Source organism: Vitis vinifera, chromosome 8, assembly GCF_030704535.1.
Source record: "Vitis vinifera cultivar Pinot Noir 40024 chromosome 8, ASM3070453v1".
Classification (NCBI taxonomy): Eukaryota; Viridiplantae; Streptophyta; class Magnoliopsida; order Vitales; family Vitaceae; genus Vitis; species Vitis vinifera.
In genome coordinates this window covers 15909522-15917582 of record NC_081812.1, presented here as the reverse complement: position 1 = coordinate 15917582, position 8061 = coordinate 15909522, and positions in this window count along the sequence as shown.

Genomic DNA, 8061 nt, shown 5'->3' with positions numbered 1-8061 from the left:
CTTCTAGAATGTCCTACACCATTCTAGAATATTCAAGAGACTTCTAGAATGTCCTACACTATTCTAGAATATTCAAGAGACTTCTAGAATGTCCTACACTATTCTAGAATATTCAAGAGACTTCTAGAATGTCCTACACTATTCTAGAATATTCAAGAGACTTCTAGATTTCTCTAGAAAGCTTTGGACCCTTCTCATGCCTTCTACCATAGTGTAGAGTTGTGTGGACTTCTCTAGGCATTTCTAGAACCTTCCACACTCTTCCCACTAGTGGCTAAGTGTGGATGTCTCCAAGGGTCTCTAGAAGCTTCTCACCTCCTATATAAGCCCATGGGGAGGGTCATTTTAAGCATCCTGTGACACTCTCCCCCACCGATGCCGTCGACGTCCTCATCGTTGCCTCATTCTGAAACCTCTCGATGTGTTTCCAGAATTTTCTCAAGGCATCCGCATGTTCCCAGCTTACCGGCCTCTTAGGTAGTCCTTTCCATCGGACTAGATACCCTATCACAGGAGGGACCCCTTGTCTCCTAGTGACCCGTTCAGCTAGGATATTCTTCACCTCCTTCTCCCGTGAGGCCTCAGATGGATGCAGACCCATGCGCTTTCGATGCTTAGAGTGCTGCTTCCTTTTACCCATTGAGTTCACCTTTCCCTTGGTGACTTCTTCCATGCGTGTGCGGCCTACCTCAGCTCGCTCCCCTTTTTCCTCCTTTACTTGTACCCCTGCTAGTAAGGAGGTCTCAGGCGTACTAGGCTTCGGGTTGAATTGGAGGGCACCTAGTAGCTGCATTGAGCCCATATGTGCTTCGTCCTCCTGCTCCCTCTCCTCGATCATGGCACTAAGCGCCTTCCTCTTTGGACAATCCCGTGCCCAATGTGGTCCGTCACATAGGAAGCATTTGATTTTAGGCGTGAACTCCTTCCTTGCCGCCTTACCCCTTCTTTCTTGGACATTAGGCGTCTTGCTTGATCCCTTTTTAGGAGCATTGTGGTCCATTAGATCCTCGTCTCCCCCACCCATGACGTGGCTATCCTCCAAAGACTCAATCTTGGAGGAGTCTCCCCTCTTATAATCCGCTAAAGATTCTGCTATTGCCATAGCAGTGGCTAAGTCTTGAACGCCCCGGCGCCTTAATTCCTGCTCGGCCCACCCTTGCAGGTTATCCATGAAGTTGAATAGCAACTCCTCCTGAGTCATGTTAGGAATCTCAAGCATGAGCGAAGAGAATTCCTTGACATAGTCGCGTATTGAGCCTGTGTGCTTAAGACGCCGCATGTTTTTCCTAGCCAGGTAAGCCACGTCCTCCGGGTAGAACTGCCTCTTGATCTCCCTCCTGAAGTCCTCCCACGTCTCTATGGTGCAAATGCCTTTCTCCATATCGGCAAACCTTCGACGCCACCATAGAGTAGCTGTGTCAGTAAGGTAGAGGGTCGCAGTTCTCACCTTAGCCGCCTCATCCGTCAATGCAATAGCTTCGAAGTATCGCTCCATATGCCATAAGAAGTTATCCAACTCCTTGGCATCCCGCTTGCCACTAAACCCATGTGGCTTCGGCACCTCCACCCTAGATGCCTCCTGTGTGGCCATGAACCGAGCTGATACAGCGGTCTTATAGATGGCCAACTCTTGTCGAATCTCTTGGTCTCGGGCCTCCACTCGTGCAGTCAAGGCCTCCATCCTTGACTCCACACTAGCGAACATGCTCATGACCTTGTCTTGGAAGGACATGAACTCCTCGTGTGACACCGGCTGAACTTGCGAGACCAGCACCCCCTCGCGAAGGTCTTGGATCTGCTCCCTTAGATCCTCTAAGCCTTTCTCCATGCCTTGCTCGATCAAGTCCACCCCTTCCCGGGTGTCTGCCATGGCTAGCTCCACCTTGGCTAACCTTGCCTCCATGTTGGCAACAACATCACGAGATGTATCCTTCTTACCTCTGCCCCTGCCCCGTGCAGTAGGCTCGGTCTCCCTCCCACGGGTTTGCTCGCTAGTCTCCTCCACGTTGGAACCCGACATGCTTCCTTTGCTATGCCCACCTCGTAACCGCGCTCTGATACCACTTGTCACGGACTTAGTCGTTCACTAAGCTCGTGCGGCACTTAGGCAAGTCAAGACGCTTGATCTTGCTAAGTCAGCCTTGATCCCCAATGCTTAGCTTGCTCGGCTAAGACGCTCGCGACTCGAAAGCTAAAGAGCTTAGTAGGCAACTCCTTAAAGAATGGAAGCTTTATTATCTCAAGAAAGCCTTTACAAGTGCTTGGATGCTCACTTGCTTGGTGCCTTGGCCAAATGAGGCCCTCACCTATTTATAGACACCAATGGAACTCTCTAGAACCTTGGAGGGTTCCTTACAATTCATGAATATTCTAGAATGTCCTACACTATTCTAGAATATTCAAGAGACTTCTAGAATGTCCTACACTATTCTAGAATATTCAAGAGACTTCTAGAATGTCCTACACTATTCTAGAATATTCAAGAGACTTCTAGATTTCTCTAGAAAGCTTTGGACCCTTCTCATGCCTTCTACCATAGTGTAGAGTTGTGTGGACTTCTCTAGGCATTTCTAGAACCTTCCACACTCTTCCCACTAGTGGCTAAGTGTGGATGTCTCCAAGGGTCTCTAGAAGCTTCTCACCTCCTATATAAGCCCATGGGGAGGGTCATTTTAAGCATCCTATGACATTCAGCTGTTCCTGTCAACTACGATGGACCCTACCCTTTTTTCTACTCAAGGAACAAACAGTTAGGTCAAACAAAAAGGCTCACGACAGGACATGTTGGAAGGAAATTCCCTATTCTTTTGTGGAAATGAAACCACAAATGTCTGTATCCAATGCTGGTATGACAATTAATGGTGAGGGGACTTGACAGGTTTTTTGACTGAAGGTGGTAAATTCTGGTGTAAAGAGGCCTGCACATGTTTGGCTTAATCCATTTTTTCTGGGCTTGGACAGGGAACTCGGTTGCACATGTTATCTCTTCCCTGACTAATAATATTTGCCAGCCTCACCTGACGCTTTTTTTTTCTTGTATTTAAACAAATAAACTTTGAATGTGTGAACATCGACCGGTTTCATTCTCTCTTAAAACACATAGTCTGTCCATGTGTGAGGGAGTGAGAAATAGGGATTGGGGCGGAATGGTGATGGTTAGACTATAGGACCGGGGAAATGACACCAGAAAATTGCAAATCTCGATTCACTACTCTTCACCTCACAGAAGAGACAAGTTCCTGCATGAGAGACAAATCTAGTGAGAGTCTCCGGGGGTTTCACATGATTTAGGCTCCAAATGTTGGAAGGTACAATAGATGGTATGGGGGTGTTAGGGGTTTGTCTTCATCACGCGTGGTGCCTTGCGGTGTGTGCTTGCAATTATTTCTAGCAATTAGTGTACAAACATGACCCCCAATGGCCACTTGACACCGTACCTTGCTTGTGAGGCTACCTGTTTGGGTCCTCGTGGGAATCGTTTAAAGTTAGTTAGGCCGGTTGTTGTGGTAGTTGCTTATTAGTCTCGACTCTCGAGTAGCTACCTACTGGGAGAGTGCTCTCAGAGGGTGGACCCCCCCACCCCCACTCCTTGGTTATCCCTCATGCCTCATGGTCCTCGGAACATCCCCTCAGCAGTTGGCTTTTTCAGCAAGGACCGAAAAGAAAGAGAAAACTAGAAAGGTGCAATGAAGTATTGATTCCACATCAGATTTCACCTTCACCGAATTGCCTTGCTCAACGAACTAACATTCTTTCCTTATCTCCCCAACACAAAACAAAAGAATGCCATACACGAACAGGCAGCACATGCACCATGTCGCTAGGAACTGCGCCCCATCAGCCTACCATTGAATTCAGCTTTGGTGTCCCACCATGCTAGCCCTTCGCATTATGGCGTGTGTTTCTTTTCTTTTATTTTCATTTTTCCTTGGAATAATTCAAACGCCTGAATTCTAAGGATGGATGAATTTTCAGCAGAGATGGTAAAAAAACATGATGTTGAATTTTCAATCAATCCATTCAATTGGAACCAAATTGGTGTGCATGTATGTCCACTCCCAGGTCTCTTAAGCACCTTACATCCATTTATGTGGATCACATCAAAAGCCAGATGCAGCATTTAGCATTTGGTCCCCTGTCCATCAAACTCAATGATTATGTGTACCTTGCTCCATGGTCCACAGTAAACTTGTTCCTCTTGCCATAGTGTTTGGGTACCTAATCACTACAAGGCTTATATCAGGTTAACAAAATAAGGCAGTAGAAAGGCTCTCGATTGGGCCATAGAAATAATAAGATTGAAGGAGTAAAATTGGGGTACCTAAGCATTAGTAACACGTGCACCTGAAAATGAACTTACCCATTTAAAGAACCAACAGTGGTGGTCGATGGCCAAACCTTCAGTAAATGCACATTTGTTGAGGACCACATAGAAGCTTGATCTGAGCTCATTTAAAGCATGTTCATGCCTGTGGCTCCGGGTATTCCATGGTGTCTTAGTAATTGCTAAAGCTGCTACTTGTTACTAGTCGGCAAACTTTTGAGTTGGATTGCATTGAGGTCAAGGGTAAGATTTTTTTTCCTTTTTTTTTTTGTTGGGGTGGGGGGTATTGATTAAAGGAACCTAACCCAAAGCTGAGCACTTTTGAGAATTGCCAGAATGTGTCTCTTCTTTTAGAAATGTGGTAGTAATGGTTAGCAAATTGGAAATGCGGCCATTGAAGGCATACAGTTGAATGAGATATAAACCATCTATCTACCTGTCAAAATAATTTGGCAGTGATGATAAACGCTTTCCCATTTGGATCATGGGGTTGAGATGGGGGCCCAAACACTCACAAAAAATTTAACAAATTTCCAAGTGGTGCACAGAAATGGAGAAATACCCATGGGAGAAAAGGATTCAAAAGCAATGTGGTGGATGGTGCCTAGTGTATGGGTCAGAAAAATATGAACCCACATTTGGTTTTGCTGTCCCCTTTACCAACATCCAACCCACATGCTTGTGTTGTGCTTTTGTCAAGCCCCCATACCCTTTGTTCCTACTTCTCATTGAAACCTCTGTCTCTCCCCCTGTCTCCTATATATGTGGCTTCCAAACACCTTCCATTCCACCACTCCAATTGGCTGTTCAAGATTTGTACAAAGTAGATATTAGCTCTTAGCCGTGACAGGGACGGAGACAGAGCCTGAAACAAAACCAAATCCATAGATAAAATCCCTCAGTATGGATAAGACAAACACATTTAACGAAAAAAGAAAAAACATAAGAAAGGTCCCATTTGAATCTTAGGGAATTTGAGTTGAATGCTTCAAATTGGGACATCCTTATCCGGAACACACTCAAGAGAGAGATTTGATCATTTGCAAACTAAATCATTTGTTTATTTAAATCATGGGCCATCATGCTTTCTCATTGTGTTCCCTTGTGGTATATATCATAGTTTCTTAACAGCAACTTCAGATTGAACAAATTCACCCCTCCTGCCTTCTAATTTAATAAAAAATCACAAAGTCAAATCGAACCACATAATGAGTGACGAACAGTTAAAGAAATGAAGCTCAAATTCAGCGGCCAAATGACCTATGATCTAGGTTATATGCAATGCCACCAGAAACCCAATGCTAATCACGTAGCAGTATGAAACACATGGAATCTAAGAAATCGCCTATTGCTTAGAAAATAATCAATCTAAGTACTTCTCATTACTGATTCGACGATGAAACAAAGACTATTATCATGATATACATTATAGTAGAACATTTTTCGTGGCCCTAAGCCATTTAAATAAGCATCATGAATAAAACCCTAGCTTTATTAAATTGCAACCCCAACCGACCTTTGTTACATTACACAATTTGTGAGTATATATTATAATTATGTATGAGAAGCATCCACGTTTTGGATATAAAATTGAATACATTAGTTGAGGTCTCATGGTACATCCTCGAAAACCCTCTATCCAAACCATAAGAAAATTGCTCGAGACACTACAACAAAAGATGATCATAGAAGGCATGTGAGGTTAGTTCCCAAGAACCGTGTACTCCCCGTACATATGCATCACAAAGTTAAAACCCTTAAAAGTGAATCTCTCACCATCCAGGCTAGCTGTTAGAGCTGAATGAAAGTACTTTATTGAAAAGGGTTTTGTGCCATGTTATTTATCACGAATTTTGGTTGTTGTGAGGGTCTTCATGCAGGAGTTATGGCCCAATCTGCTGCTTTAAATAGCGTATTGAAACAATTCTTACAATGGTTATTATTATGGTTGTTAGAAACGGTTGAAATTACATGTAATAAACATAAGTTTAATTAATATCCAGCTCATGGTTTAGGTTGGCTTGAGATTGAGACTCTTGTTTACAGAATATGATTATAACACTTACAGAAATGCGTTCCTTTACATATCTCATTTGACGTAGGGCGTAGGTGAAAAATGGTGGGGTTTCATGTGGGGGTGATGAGGTGAGGGATGGAGGGCTTGAAGCGGATAAAAGGAGAAAATCACATAATCACATGCAAACACAAAGGTGGAGGTAGAGCGTGGAGGTGGGGGGGGTAGGGGAGGGGTTGGAGGGATCTTGGTGGCACGTTCACATGTCTTGCCATGGTTGGTGCTGTGTTGTTGAATAACACTTGAATACTCGTAGACGTGGCTGATCTCCCAGATCTGGTTGGTCGGTGGATGAGTGGGACATGCACTTTTCTGACTTTATATTTCACTCCCTTTTCCTCACTGCTTAATCTGCACCTTCACGTACCAGGCTCGCTCTAACCGTATAACCCCACCTTTGATTAATGGAGAAGCAACATAAAAGACTCATCACTGATGCACATAACTGTATTAAGCGCCCACACATCAAGTCTGTAATATTTCTATGCCTACATTTTTCATCATATTCAGCATGAGTACAAGGGTTATATAAAGACGCGCACCACCCGTGGATGACACCAAAAATTTTGATTGAGAAAGAGAGGAAATAGTAGGCATTAAGTTTATTAGAAAAAGAAAAGGGCCCTGTATGGAAACTAATTCCTTGTCACATATTTGAACATGAAACATAAGATAAGTCATAGAAATTTTGTGTATTAGAAGATGGAGAAGGAAAAAGGGAACTTTGAGAGAAAAGGAGTAGGGAGAAAAAGGAGGCAATTAGTGAAGGCACATGGCGGTGGGTTAGTATGGACTATGGATGAAGAAAGAAGCAACCAAATCAATTATTCGGTTCACATGGGAGTTGGGCTTTTTTGGGTGGACTGGAGTTCTTGAAGCATGAAAGTCCCTCCTTCCCCTCGTAGCCATGGGGGTGATGCCCACATGGCTCGAAAGGCCATTGATGTGACGTTGCTATGCATACGACGGTGGCCTTACTATGTCTACAACACTTGCTATTTAGTATTTACTGCTACTTATAAAGAAATTAATTATATCAAGTATCAACTCAAAATTGATTTGCCATATTCCTATTTATACGTTGCTTCCTTTATCTTAATCGTCTTCTTCCCTTTCTCTGGTCTTTATAGTGTGGTCAAAAACCATCAACAAAAGTCACAGATGGAGAAACATGGCATAAATATATGGTCAGAAGAGGATACCATAGTGTAGACTCCAATTCATGTATTTATTCAATTCAGTTCATGTATCTGCGAGTGATTTTGAAATACTAAAAATAAAAATAAAAAGCCCTTGTCCTGACAAACAGACCCTTTTCTTCTGAATTTTCTGTTCCTAGGGAATGGCCCCTACAAGTTTTTGCAATGATATATTGAGGGTGTGATGCACCCATAATGAGGAAGAGGAAAAAAACGGAACGGTTATAAAATCCCTAGATTAGGTATAGGATGATGAATGAATTGTCTTTAGTGAAAAGAGGAGAGGAAATGTGATAGGTAGCAGCCAGAGGGGGAGGAAGAGGGGCAAAAGACAGGGAGTCACCCACACGCACACGCTTCTACGCCCTGTGGGCTGTGGAGTGGAGAAATGTAAGAGGAGTGAGGGTGGGGCTCGAGAGCGGTCCCATGTACCGCCAATACCCCATTTGGAGACATTGGTCCCA